This window comes from Sapajus apella, unplaced genomic scaffold (genome assembly GCF_009761245.1).
Source record: "Sapajus apella isolate SASKATOON/1434 unplaced genomic scaffold, GSC_monkey_1.0 scaffold16, whole genome shotgun sequence".
In the NCBI taxonomy this organism is placed as follows: Eukaryota; Metazoa; Chordata; class Mammalia; order Primates; family Cebidae; genus Sapajus; species Sapajus apella.
The window spans coordinates 31,004,261-31,017,826 of NW_022436956.1; positions in this window are offsets into that span (position 1 = coordinate 31,004,261).

Consider the following 13,566-nt stretch of genomic DNA (forward strand, 5'->3'; position numbering starts at 1 on the left):
GCTAATGTCTGAGTAACGTGCAGCCTTGATTTTTTTTTTTCCTGCTCCAAATTTTGGCTGGTTTGTGTGTGTGTGTGTGTGTGTGAGAGAGGGAGAGAGAGAGAGAGAGAGAGAGAGAGAGAGAGAGAGAGAGAGAGAGACTTTGTATGTGTGTGTGTGTGTGTGTGTGTGTGTGTGTGTGTGTGTGTGTGTAAAGAGTGAAGGTTTTCTTTAAAAATCCTCGGGTCTTCTAATTTGCATGAGATGTGATATTGTCAAATTGTTTTTTGTGCCTTTAATTATTCTCTTATTTGCTTGGGTTGGGCTCTTTCTACCCAGCTTCAGCAGTATCCTTTATCACTTTCCTATAGGGAAAAAATTATTCTTGGAGACTTTCATGTGCAATTACGCAAGGCAGCCAAGAAATGGCTTTTAGTAGACTGCAACAGAATCTCTGAATACAAATAAATGCAGAGACTTATCAAATAGCATTCAAACCATAGACCAGTTTCCATTTGAGAAGAAATATAGCAATTAATGTAGAGTCTGAGTTCAAAATTCACTTGATGAGAAAATTATTTTTATATGTATGTATGTGCAGGGGGTCACTACATTTTATAAACTGGGTTTTTCATTTTTTTAATGAAACAAAAAGAAGTAAGAATAGTAGTTTGCTTCTCCAGACATGAAAATAAAACAGTAAAAAACAAAAAATGTGTTTTCTTAAATTTTATCTTTGTCCATGGTATTTAAGCTGTGTCTATAATGTTGCCTTTCCATTAATCTCCAGAGTTGGTGTCACTTTTATCAACTTTGATTCATAATCCAAGTACAAATTATATGCCTCTGAATTTCTAACACACCGCTGAATAGCACCTCACTCTTATGTAGGATATATGCCCAGCATCAAGTACTTATGAGAAGCATAAGTAATAATCTAGAAGGATGTCAAGCGGCTTTCTGAAACAACCAACAAGATGTCTCAGTGTGTCTGATGTAGAGCAGTGGTGTTCACCATTTTCAAGCTAATCCAAAAATTTGTTGCAGACCTTCTAGAGATGGTCTGTAGTTAGCATTTGGCTTCTAAAACCCATAAAGTGCTTATTATGGAAAACAAAAAGTATTCTAAGTGTTACACAAATATTTATTTTATCTTCACTAATGCTTCATGAGGTTAGTGGAGATAAAGTAAGTTTATCTTTACTATTGTTAAATCCATGTTACATATAAGAAAACTGAGAGGCACACATATTGGGTAACTTAACCAAGGCCACCCAGCTAGAAAGTGACAGAGCTGGGGTTTGAAACCAGGGAGTCTGGGCTCCAGAGTCTCTGTACTTAAGCACATTGCTAAACTATGCTTTCTTCCACTAATAAATAAAACAGATTACAAATTTTTTCACACATTTAAATCAGTTAGTATCTTTAAATACACACATTCAAAAAATAGTAATCTATATATTGTAAAATATGTACAAAATGTGTATAGTTTTATAGATCTAATAATTCTGCCCTCCCCAACAATGGCTGAAAACCAGTGCTCTGAAGATTAGAAATGTTTGTTTCAGGAGACTCTCTTAAACCTAATGCAGCACTTATATACATTACATCTAGATACAATTCTAATAAGCTTGACCACCTGGCTTTCAACCCCATAGCAGATTAGAAGCAGAATATATGAGTAAGTAAAAGCCTTGGGTTTTGAATTAGAATCCTTTGGTTCAAACCCTTGCACTGCCATGTTTTACCTAACTTATATTACCTAAGTTACTTAAATTGCCTAAATCTCCAATTTCTTATGTATCAATGGCCCATAATTGCCTACTCCCTGTATTACGAGGATTAAATGAGATAATACACTTAAAGCACATTGGTAACAAGCTGAATCCCAATGATGGCAGCTGTATCTTTGATGCAGGAAAGGTAGTTGTTGCGTAGGCAGTAGTGACAACAGTAGTAATCACTGGGATGGTGAAAATGTAATGGTGATTATTAATAGCCTGACAGCCTGATAGTCAAATAGCAAGATCAATGATTTTTTTTTTAAACTCGAAAATATTCTTCTTCAGAAACTTACACAGCTTTGGAAAATGTTTGCAAAGGTTTTTTTTTAATAGACGGGGTTCTTGCCATGTTGCCCAAGCTGGTCTTGAACTCCTAGGCTGAAGCGATCTGCCTGCCTCAGCCTCCCAACATGCTGGGATTATAGGCAAAAGCCACCACACCCAGCCTGTAAAAGAATTTTTAACAGTACCATTCTACAAACAGGTAAACAGAAATTTTTGAGAGGTTTTTGGATCAGTTTTTGATAAAGGATGTAGAAATATAAAAGAAAATCCTGTCACTGCCCCCAAACACAGAGAAAAAGTATATTTTTCTTACATTCCCTATCAGCCAGAGTGACTGTTTTATCCACTGTCTGCAGCTTCTTCACATTATCCCCTCAGGTGGCATGTCAGACAATTTCTCTTGCAATTTCCCAACATGAATATTTGGAATGCCAATCAAGACCACATATAAAAGACAGAGGATCATATCAGATCATTCTGTAAGCTGAAAACTAAATATCTAGTATTATTTATTACCAATCAAAAATATATTTGCAAAGAAGATGTACTTACAGGAATTATTCAAATATAAGATCTCAGTTGAGTTAAGAATGGAATCATTGCTGTTCAGACACATCAATCATTTTCAATGATATAGTTCCTTTAAAAACCCCCTCATCTTCATGACTATGTAAAATACATTCATTTTAGAAAGCAATCTTTATTAATGAGCCATAAATATGGTCTCCTCAGTGCTTTTGCAGCATTTGGTAAGACAGTTTAGTGGAGAAAGATTCATACTCATGAATAGGCTCTCTAAAACCCTCATTATAAATGTTTTGTGATTACATCTTGATTACTCCACCATTTATGAGAGGTGTATCAGCACGCCTATAAGCTGCTTCTGTATCCTGCTTCCTTTTCCAATCAATCACTGACATGACTGTTAAAAGGGAAGCTGTGGAACTGGGCTTAAGGTGGAGGATATGTGATTTTTTTTTCCCTTTTATTTATTTTATTGCATTTTAGGTTTTGGGGTACATGTGAAGAACATGCAAAATTGTTGCATAGGAACACACGTGGCAGTGTGATTTGCTGCCTTCCTCCCCATCACCTACATCTGGCATTTCTCCCCTTGCTATCTCTCCCCAGCTTCCCACCCCCCACCGTCCCTCCCCTATTTCCCCCCAACTGACCCCAGTGTGTAGTGCTCCCCTCCCTGTGTCCATGTGTTCTCATTGTTCAACACCCGCCTATGAGTGATAACATGTGGTGTTTGATCTTCTGCTCTTCTGTCAGTTTGCTGAGAATGATGGTTTCCAGGTTCATCCATGTCCCTACAAAGGACCCAAACTCATCGTTTTTGATGGCTGCATAATATTCCATGGTGTATATGTGCCACATTTTCCCTATCCAGTCTATCGTCGATGGGCATTTGGGTTGTTTCCAGGTCTTTGCTATTGTAAACAGTGCTGCAATGAACATTTGTGTGCACGTGTCCTTATAGTAGAACGATTTGTAATCCTTTGGATATATACCCAGTAATGGGATTGCTGGGTCAAATGGAATTTCTATTTCTAGGTCCTTGAGGAATCGCCACACTGTCTGCCACAATGGTTGAACTAATTTACACTCCCACCAACAGTGTAAAAGAGTTCCTATTTCTCCACATCCTCTCCAGCATCTGTTGTCTCCAGCTTTTTTAATGATCGCCATTCTAACTGGCGTGAGATGCTATCTCAATGTAGTTTTGATTTGCATTTCTCTGATGACCAGTGATGATGAGCATTTTTTCATATGTTTGTTGGCCTCATGTATGTCTTCTTTTGTAAAGTGTCTGTTCATATCCTTTGCCCACTTTTGAATGGGCTTGTTAGTTTTATTCTTGTAAATCTGTTTTAGTTCTTTGTAAATTCTGGATATCAGCCCTTTGTCAGATGGGTAAACTGCAAAAATTTTTTCCCAATCTGTTGGTTGCCGATTCACTCTAATGATTGTTTCTTTTGCTGTGCAGAAGCTGTGGAGTTTGATTAGGTCCCATTTGTCTATTTTGGCTTTTGTTGTCAATGCTTTTGGTGTTTTGGTCATGAAGTCCTTGCCTACACCTACGTCCTGAATGGTTTTGCCTAGATTTTCTTCTAGGGTTTTCATGGTGTTAGGTCTTATGTTTAAGTCTTTAATCCATCTGGAGTTAATTTTAGTGTAAGGTGTCAGGAAGGGGTCCAGTTTCTGCTTTCTGCACATGGCTAGCCAGCTTTCCCAACACCATTTATTGAACAGGGAATCCTTTCCCCATTGCTTGTTTTTGTCTGGTTTGTCAAAGATCAGATGGTTGTAGATATGTTGTGTTGCCTCCGAGACCTCTGTTCTGTTCCATTGGTCTATATCTCTGTTTTGGTACCAGTACCATGCTGTTTTGATTACTGTAGCCTTGTAGTATAGTTTGAAGTCTGGTAGTGTGATGCCCCCCGCTTTGTTCTTTTTGCTTAGAATTGACTTGGCTATGCGGGCTCTCTTTTGGTTCCATATGAAGTTTAAGGTGGATTTTTCCAGTTCTGCGAAGAAGGTCATTGGTAGCTTGATGGGGATAGCATTGAATCTGTAAATTACTTTGGGCAGTATGGCCATTTTCACGATATTGATTCTTCCTAACCATGAACATGGAATGTTTCTCCATCTGTTTGTGTCCTCTCTTATTTCATTGAGCAGTGGCTTGTAGTTCTCCTTGAAGAGGTCTTTTACATTCCTTGTTAGTTGTTTTCCTAGGTATTTTATTCTCTTTGTGGCAATTGTGAATGCAAGTTTGTTCTTGATTTGGCTCTCTTATTTAAGTCTGTTATTGGTGTATAGGAATGCATGTGATTTTTGCACATTGATTTTGTATCCTGAGACTTTGCTGAACTTGCTTATCAGTTTCAGGAGGTTTGGGGCTGAGACAATGGGGTCTTCTAGATATACAATCATGTCATCTGCAAATAGAGATAATTTGACTTCCTCCTTTCCTATTTGAATGCCCTTTATTTCTTTTTCTTGCCTGATTGCTCTGGCTAGAACTTCTAATACTATATTGAATAGCAGTGGTGAGAGAGGGTATCCTTGTCTGGTGCCACATTTCAAGGGGAATGCTTCCAGTTTTTGCCCATTCAGTATGATATTGGCTGTTGGTGTATCATAAATAGCTTTTATTATTTTGAGATACGTTCCATCGATACCTAGCTTATTGAGGGTTTTTAGCATAAAGGTCTGTTGGATTTTGTCAAAGGCCTTCTCTGCATCAATTGAGATAATCATGTGGTTTTTGTCTTTGGTTCTGTTTATGTGGTGACTTACATTTATAGACTTGCGTATGTTGAACCAGCCTTGCATCCCCGGGATGAAGCCTACTTGATCATGGTGGATAAGCTTTTTGATGTGCTGTTGCAATCGGCTTGTCAGTATTTTATTGAAGATTTTTGCATCTATGTTCATCATAGATATTGGCCTGTAGTTTTCTTTTCTTGTTGAGTCTCTGCCGGGTTTTGGAATCAGGATGATGTTGGTCTCATAAAATGATTTGGGAAGAATTCCCTCTTTTTGTATTGTTTGGAATAGTTTCAGAAGAAATGGTACCAGCTCCTCTTTATATGTCTGGTAGAATTCAGCTGTGAACCCATCTGATCCTGGGCTTTTTTTGGGTGGTAAGCTCTTAATTGCTGCCTCAACTTCAGACCTTGTTATGGGTCTGTTCAGGGTTTCGGCTTCTTCCTGGTTTAGGCTTGGGAGGAGGCAGGTGTCCAGGAATTTATCCATTTCTTCCAGGTTTATTAGTTTGTGTGCATAGAGTTGTTTGTAATAATGTCTGATGATGGTTTGAATTTCTGTGGAATCTGTGGTGATATCCCCTTTATCTTTTTTTATTGCATCAATTTGGTTATTCTCTCTTTTCTTTTTTATTAATCTGGCTAGTGGTCTGTCTATTTTGTTGATCTTTTCAAAAAACCAGCTTCTGGATTTATTGATTTTTTGAAGGGTTTTTTGTGTCTCTATCTCCTTCAGTTCTGCTCTGATCTTAGCTATTTCTTGTCTTCTGCTAGACTTTGAGTTTTTTTGATCTTGCTCCTCTAGCTCTTTCAGTTTTGACGATAGGGTGTCAATTTTTGATCTCTCCTTGCTTCTCATGTGGGCACTTATTGCTATATATTTTCCTCTAGAGACTGCTTTAAATGTGTCCCAGAGACTCTGGTACGTTGTGTCTTCATTCTCGTTGGTTTCGAAGAACATCTCTATTTCTGTCTTCATTTCATTGTTTATCCAGTCAACATTCAAGAGCAAGTTGTTCAGTTTCCAAGAAGCTGTATGGTTCTGGGTTAGTGTTTGAATTCTGAGTTCTAACTTGATTGCACTGTGGTCTGAGAGACTGTTCGTTACGATTTCCGTTCTTTTGCATTTCTTGAGGAGTGATTTACTCCCAATTATGTGATCAGTTTTAGAGTAGGTGTGATGTGGTGCTGAGAAGAATGTATATTCTGTGGATTTGGGATGGAGAGTTCTGTAAATGTCTATTAGGTTTGCTTGGTTCAGGTCTGAGTTCAAGTCCTGGATATCCTTGTTAATTTTCTGTCTGGTTGATCTGTCTAATGTTGACAATGGGGTGTTAAAGTCTCCCACTATTATTGTGTGGGAGTCTAAGTCTCTTTGTAAGTCATTAAGAACTTGCCTTATGTATCTGGGTGCTCCTGTATTGGGTGCGTATATATTTAGGATCGTTAGCTCTTCTTGTTGCATTGATCCTTTTACCATTATGTAATGTCCCTCTTTGTCTCTTATGATCTTTGTTGCTTTAAAGTCTAATTTATCAGAGATGAGAATTGCAACTCCTGCTTTTTTTTGCTCTCCATTTGCTTGGTAAATCTTCCTCCATCCCTTTATTTTGAGCCTTTGTGTATCCTTGCATGTGAGATGGGTTTCCTGGATACAGCACACTGATGGGTTTTGTCTTTTTATCCAATTTGCCAGTCTGTGTCTTTTGATTGGGGCATTTAGTCCATTTACATTTAGGGTTAATATTGTTATGTGTGAATTTGATACTGCCATTTTGGTGCTAGCTGGCTGTTTTGCCCTTTAGTTGAGCTGGTACTTGTTGTTCCTTTATATGTGTAGAGCCTCTTTCAGGAGCTCTTGTAGAGCTGGCCTAGTGGTGACGAAATGTCTGAGTACTTGCATGTCCCCAAAGGATTTTAATTTTCCTTCACTTATGAAGCTTAGTTTGGCTGGATAGGAGATTCTGGGTTGAAAGTTCTTTTCTTTAAGGATGTTGAATATTGGCCCCCATTCTCTTCTGGCTTGTAGGGTTTCTGCTGAGAGATCTGCTGTGAGTCTGATGGGCTTCCCTTTATGGGTAACCCCACCTTTCTCTCTGGCTGCCCTTAGTATTTTCTCCTTCATTTCGACCCTGGTGAATCTGACAATTATGTGCCTTGGGGTTGCTCTTCTTGATGAATATCTTTGTGGTGTTCTCTGTATTTCCTGGAGTTGAATGTTTGCCTGCCTTGCTAGGTTGGGGAAGTTTTCCTGGATAATATCCTGAAGAGTATTTTCCAGCTTGGATTCATTCTCTTCATCGCATTCGGGTACGCCTATCAAACGTAGATTAGGTCTTTTCACATAGTCTCACATTTCTTGGAGACTTTGTTCATTCCTTTTTACTCTTTTTTCTCCAGTCTTGCCTTCCCGTTTTATTTCATTGAGTTGATCTTCGACCTCTGATATCCTTTCTTCTGCTTGGTCAATTCGGCTGTTGATACTTGTGCATGCTTCACGAAGTTCTCGTGTTGCGTTTTTCAGCTCCATCAATTCACTTATATTCCTTTCTATTTTGTCCATTCTCGTTAGCATTTCATCAAATCTTTTTTCAAGGTTCTTAGTTTCTTTGCATTTGGTTAGAACATGTTCTTTAGGTTCACAGAAGTTTCTTACTACCCACCTTCTGAAGTCTGATTCTGTCATTTCCTCACACTCGTTCTCCCTCCAACCTTGTTCCCTTGCTGGTGAGGAGTTGTGATCCCTTGTAGGAGGAGAGGTGTTCTGGTTTCGGGTGTTTTCATCCTTTTTGCGCTGATTTCTTCCCATCTTTAAGGATTTATCCACCTGTTGACTTTGTAGTTGCTGGCTTTCAGATTGGGTCTCAAATGTTTCAGATTGACGTTCTGTTTGTTGATGATGAGGTTATTTCTGTTTCTTGGTTTTCCTTCTGACAGTCTGGCCCCTCTGCTGTAGGTCTGCTGAGGTTCACTCCAGGTCCTGCTTGCCTGGGGTTCACCTGCAGCAGCTGCTGAACAGCAAGGGTTGTTACCAGTTTTCTTCTTCTGCTATCTTTGTCCCAGATGGATACCCGCCTAGTGTCAATCTGATCTCTCTTTTATGAGGTGTCTCTTTGGATATATAGGGGTCCGGGAGCTGCTTGAGGAGATGGTCTCTTCTTTATAGGAGCTCAAATGGTGAGCTGTGAGCTCTGTTGTTCATTCAGAGCTGCTGGGCAGATATTTTTAGGTCTGCTGCAGCAGAACTCATAAACTGCTTTTTGTTCCCAGGTGCTCTGTCCCAGGGATTTAGGGCTTTATTTATGAGTTTCCATTATGCTGCTGCCTTCTTTTTTTTTTTTCCCTTCAGACCTGCCCAGCCCAGCAAGGAGGCAGCCTAGTCACTGTCGGCCTATAGAGGCTTTGCTGAGCTGCTGTGGGCTCCGCCCCGCTGACGAGTGAACTTCCCTGCAGTCCTTTTTATATGGGTGTAGTTAGAACTGCTTTGGGGATGGTGGCCCCCCTCTGTTGAGGCGGAGTCTCTTTGCTGTGGCGGGTTGCCTTGGCAACAGCGGGCTGCCTCGGTAATGGCGGACGCCCCTCCCCCACAGAGGTGGACCTTCCCGGGTTCAGCTGCACTTGCTGTGAAACTCTCAATCCAGAGTTTCTGGTTGCTGTTCTTTTGTGAGGGTGGGGCCAGCCGAGCCTGATTGCCTGGCTCCCTGCCTCAGAGCCTTTTTTAAGTTGGTGTTCCAGTCGCCTGTTGAAGAGGCGCAGGGGTTTGTTTGTTTTCCCCTGCGGCCACTCACTGCGCTGGCTTAAACAGCGGCACTGAGGTTTGTGGCGCTTTTTTTTTTTTTTTTGCCCTGGAATCTACTGTCCTGGTTCTCTGCGCAGTCCCCTTTTTGAACCGGCGAATGGGCGACTTCCTGTGGCTCCAATCACCAGCCAAAAGGGCACCCGGACCGGTGTGTTTTGTACGGAGAACCGTGGCTCCGTGGCGCCAACAAAGCAGCCGTGCGGGGCAAAGCAGCGGCGCCGGCCGGCACCGCCGCGCTGGCCGAAACAGCTGCACTGGCGACCGTGGAGCTCCTCCGCCCAGGAATTTCCTAGTTTGTGGGCAATAAAAACGCGGCGTCCACTCACCCTCTGCACTTTCACTGGGAGCTGCAATCCTGAGCTGTTCCTAAATGGCCATCTTGGATCGTCTCTCTGGATATGTGATTTTATTTAAAATATTGTTTAATAGTTTCATGGGAAAGTAAAGGGCAGAATTCTACAGCTAAAGACCCAGTGCTTATCAAAATGAAAAGGATTATCTTCAATTCTGAGAAATTACTGGCTTCTATAATTTTGCTGCTAGTGAGGAAATCATAAACCCTTTTATTCCCAGAGCAAGTGGAAAAGTTCATTCCTCAGGTTTGGAAGAAGAAAAGCCACTTCATTCACAGATTATTTGTGCCTTAGAAGATAAAGCTTAATCTTTCTACACAAATGCAAGAATTCCTCTTTCCTCATTCCTCACTGTGCATACTTCCCTTGAACTTCAGGTCAGTATCAGCTTGCTATTTGGCCAGTTGATAGCCTGTAGATAATGGATATAAAGAATATCATTGTAGTAGGAGGATTATATTGACAGGACTTCTGGGCTGATTCAAACAAATTTGGGCTATAACCATGTCCACCACTTACTTGGTGTTTAGTGTCAGCAGTCTCATAAATATGAAGAATATTGCAATAATATGGCCATGATTGTGGCTAGTAAGGAGAGTATAAGACAGAAGAGATCATGGAGCTGTCAATCTATAAAAGTTTCATGAAGAAATAAGAATTTGAGCTGAATCTGTAGCATATGTACAATTTAAAGTCACCATTGTGAGAATTTATATTCAGCGAGAATATTTTGAAATTAAAGGCTCATGATAAGAAAAAGGCTTAGAGAAAAAGACACATGATCAGGAAATAATTATGAGTCAAATACAAGCATAATTCATTTTATTTCATCTTGATTTATTGTGCTTTTTCACAAATTGAAGTTTTCTGGCAACCTCATGTAGAGCAAGTTTATCGGTGCCATTTTTCCAACAGCATGTGCTCACTTTTGGTCTCAGTATCACATTTTGGTAATTCTCACATATTTCAAATTTTTTCATTATTATTATATGTGTTATAAAGACCTGTGACTGGCGGTCTTTTATACCACTATTGAACTTATTTGGGGCACCACCAACCATGTCCATATAAAACAGTAAACTTAATTGATAAACATTGTATGTGTGCTGAATGTTCCGCCAACTAGCCACTCTCCCATCTCTTTCCCTCTCCTCTGGCTTCCCTATTCCATGAGATACAACATCACTAAAATAGACCAGTTAATAACCCTACGATAGTCTCTAAGTGTTCAAGTGAAAGTCTCTCTTTAAGTCAAAAGCTAGAAATAATTAAGCTAGTGAGGATGGCATGTTGAAAGCTAGACAGGCCAAAATTGAGAATTCTTGTACCAAACAGCCAAGTTATGAATTCAAAGGAAAAGTTATTGATGAAAACTAGAAATGTTTCTGTAAACATTCATCTGTAAACACATGAATAATAAGAAAGCAAAACAGCCTTATTGCTGATATGGAGAAAGCTTGAGTGTTCTAGATGGAAGTTCAAACAAACCACAATATTCTCTTAAGTCAAAACCTAATCTACACCAAAGCCCTAACTCTCTTCAATTCTGTGAAGACTTGGAGAGATGAGGAAGCTGCAGAAGAAAAGTCTGAAGCTAGCAGAGGTAGGTCATTAGGTTCAAGAAAGAAGTCATCTCGATGACATAAGAGTACAAGATGAAGCAGCATGTGCTGATGTAGAAATGGCAGCAAGTTATCCAGAAGATCTAGCTAAGATCATTGATGAAGGTGGATACATTAAAAAACAGATTTTCAATGTAGCTAAAACAGCCTTCTATTGAAAGAAGATGCCATCTAGTATTTTCATAGCTAGAAAGAAATTAATGCCTGACTTCAAAGCTTCAAAGGACAAACTGACTCTTTTGTTAGGGATTAATGTAGCGGGTGATTTTAAATTGATGCCAATGCTCAACTTAAAGGGGATTAAAAAATCCTAAGATCCCTAAAAGGGAATTTAAAAATCCTAAGAATCCTAAAAGTTATGCTATATCTACCTGCCTGTGTTCTATAAATAGAATAACAAAGCCTGAATGACAGCACATCTGTTTACAGTATGGATAACTGAATATTTTAAGCCCACTATTGAGACCCACTGCTCAGAAAATAAAGATTCCTTTAAAAACATTTCTGCTCATTTATAATGCACCTAGTCATACAGGAGCTCCAGTGAAGCTGTACAAGGATATGAATTTTATTTTTATGCCTGCTAACACAGTATCCATTCTGTAACTTGTGGATCAAGCAGTAATATTGACTTTCAAGTCTTATTATTTAAGGAATACATTTTATTAAACTGTAGCTGCCACAGATAATGATTCTTCTGATGGGCCTAAGTAAAGTAAATTAAAAACCTCTAAAAATCTTTTATTATTCTAGATGCCATTTAGAATATTTGGGAGGAGATCAAAATATCAACATTAGTTGGATTTTGGAAAAAGTTTATTCCAACCCTCAATGGATGACTTTGTGAAATTCAAGACTTCAATAGAAGTCACTGCAGATATGGTAGGAATAGGAAAAAAAACTAGAATTACCTGTGCAGCCTGAAGATGGGACTGAATTGCTGCAATTCTAACATCAAATGTTAAATCTGAACCAGACCATGACCTAAAACAAAAGAGGAAGAGTCTTTGGGGAGCTGTGCTGATGTTTTTAGGTTTCTCCAAAGGAAGGATGCTTTGACTTAGTCTTGTATCCTTGGAATTATTAGGAATGTTTGCCATTGAATAAGATCTGATTCATGTGAGTCTGAGTTGACAACTCTACCCTATGTGTTATCTCAGTACTGTATACAGCAAACTATAGAATATTGTTGAGATAAATTAAATGAAACCTTTCTAAATGGGAAGATATATATCATTTTATAGATCAGAAAACTTAATGCTAAAAAGTTATAGATTCAATAAAATGGAATCTATCATTTCTAAAATGTGCATTTGTGTGTTTATGTATGTATATAAAAATTAGAAAGCTAATTTTAAAAATACACATGAACATAAAAAGGCCAAGAAAAACTGAGACATTCTTGTAGAAGAAGATGTCAAGGCTTGCTGTACAGATGCTAAGATTACTATAAGGCTTTAGTCATTAAGACAATGTGGTATTCCCTCAAAAACTGACACACCACTGAAACAGAATTGAAGGCCAAAAAAACCCCTACATATTTATAGACAATTTATGATAACCACATCACTTAAGTTAACATAGTACAGTTATTTCAATAAATATATTATTGAGACTGTGAAAGTAAATAAATTTCTATATCAGCAGACTTCTTTCCCATACAGCACATCAAAATCAGCTCATCTTCAATGGGATATAAAAAGATGTATACAATGCACTGACCATATTATGATTAGAAACTTCTGTTCATTAAAAAGAATGTGATTATGAGAGTAAGAGCAAGCTACAGGTTGGCAGAAAACATGTTCAGCTTAATGAACAACAAAGGGCTCGTGTCAAGAATATATAAAGAAGTGCAAACCATTCAGAAAGAGACATCCCTATGAAAAAGTAGGCAAGAGACCTGAAGAGGCACTTCACAAAAGAAGATATCTAAATGGCCAATAACCCTATGAAAAGGTACTCAACCCTTGTAGCAATCAGAAAAATGCATATTAAAGTCATGATATGATATTACTGCATAACATCAGAATGCCTATAATGAGAAAGACTGACAATACCAAGAGCTGTAAAAATGTGGAACAACTAGTACTCTCCAGGACTTCATGTGGAAGCATAAATTTTTACAACCACTCATGAAAAGAATTTGATGTTACCTACTAATGTTGAATATCCTCATACCCTATGGCCTAGTAGTTCCACTCCTAGATAGAAACCCAACAGAACAGTTTGCACGCATCAGAGTGTAAATGCAAGAATGTTTACAGCAACCTTAGTTGCAATAGCCCTGAACTGAAAACAACGCAAATGCCCATATATAATAAAATTAATGAATTGTGATAATAAAACAGAATATCATAGAGCAATGAAAGTGAATGTATTACTGTTATGTACATGGATGGAACTCACCAAAATGATGAATGAAGAAAGACACAGAAGAATACATACTGTATGATTCCATTTATA